We start from the raw sequence: 1,468 nt of genomic DNA, 5'->3' as shown, positions 1-1,468 counted from the left end.
GATCTGTGAAAGTAATCGTTAGAGAATCTCAGTATTGGCAGTCAAAACTAGGCCAGGGTGGACTGTGGGTCAGACCATTATTCATGAGAAAGTTCAAATTGAGATCGAAGAAAATGAAAATGAGTCCACAAGAACCAAAATATGATCATGATTCTATTCCATCAGAATTCCAAGATAATCTTAAGAATAGATTTGAAGCATTGAAAACCAATGATTAAAAACCAGATTAAGGATGATATCAAGTCATCGATGAAGAAATCAAAAGGTCATTTAAAAAAACATAAAAGAAAGAAAAAAACTGAAATGTGTGTCAGAAGAGACTCTGTAAATTGTACTAGAGTATCAAGAATCCAAAACAAAGGGAAAACATGTTAAGGTAAAAGCTGAACAGAAGATTTCAAAGGACAGCTCTAAAAAGAAAAGCAAAGTGAAATGTGCAGAAAGCTGGAATTTAAGACTAAAAAGGGAAGCACTTCTTCTGCATTTCTCAAACTGAAATGACTGAAAAACAAATTTAAATTGAAGCCTCAAACAATGAATGACTCAGAAAGCATCAAGAGAAGATGGTATGAACACACAGATCCACTATTCTAAAAAGAACTAATTGACAACTGAAAAATTTCAGAAAGTACCATATAAGCAGAAGCCAATGGTAATAAAAGAGGAACTGAAAGCTGCATTAAGGCATTAGCAAACAAATAAGGCCCCAGGAATTGAAGGGATACCAATTGACTTGTTTCAGTTAACAGATGCAACCCAAGATGTGCTCACCAGTCTATTCCAGGAAATTTGAGGACAGCTGTCTGACCAACAGTTTGGAAGAAGTCTATATTTTTCTCTATTCTCAAGAAGAGAGATCCAACAGAGTATGGAAACTACTGTACAATAATTGATTTCACATGCAAGCAAAATACTGCTGAAGATCATTCAAAAGCAGCTAAAATAGTGCATAGATAGGGAACTGCCAGAAATTCAAGCAGGATTTAGAAGAGGTCATTACACCACGGATTTCATTGCTGATGTAAGATGAAGCCTGGCTAAAAATAAAGAATAAAGAATAACAGAAGAATTTCTATTTATGCTTTATTGACGATGTAAAGGCATTTGACTGTGGATCATAACAAGTTATGGCTAACATTGAGAAGAACTGGAATTCCAGAACATTTGATTATGCTCATGCAACACTTATATCTAGACCAGGAGACTGTTGTGTGAACAGAGCAAGGGAACTTTTTATGGTATAACATTATAAAGGGAGTGTGTCAGGGTTGTATTTTCTCTTCATACCTACCCAATCTGTATGCTGAGCAAATTATCCAAGAAGCTGAACTCTATGAAAATGATCAGAGGAAGACTCATCAATAACCTATATGATAGCACATGACACAACCTTGCTTTCTGAAAGTGAGGAAAACTTGAAGCACTTATTGCAGAGGATCAGAGAATACAATCTTCATTATAGATTGCA

This window comes from Elephantulus edwardii, unplaced genomic scaffold (assembly GCF_000299155.1).
Source record: "Elephantulus edwardii isolate Elephantulus edwardi_28Jun2011 unplaced genomic scaffold, EleEdw1.0 scaffold00073, whole genome shotgun sequence".
NCBI classification, from domain to species: domain Eukaryota; kingdom Metazoa; phylum Chordata; class Mammalia; order Macroscelidea; family Macroscelididae; genus Elephantulus; species Elephantulus edwardii.
This window is presented reverse-complemented; position numbering follows the sequence as displayed.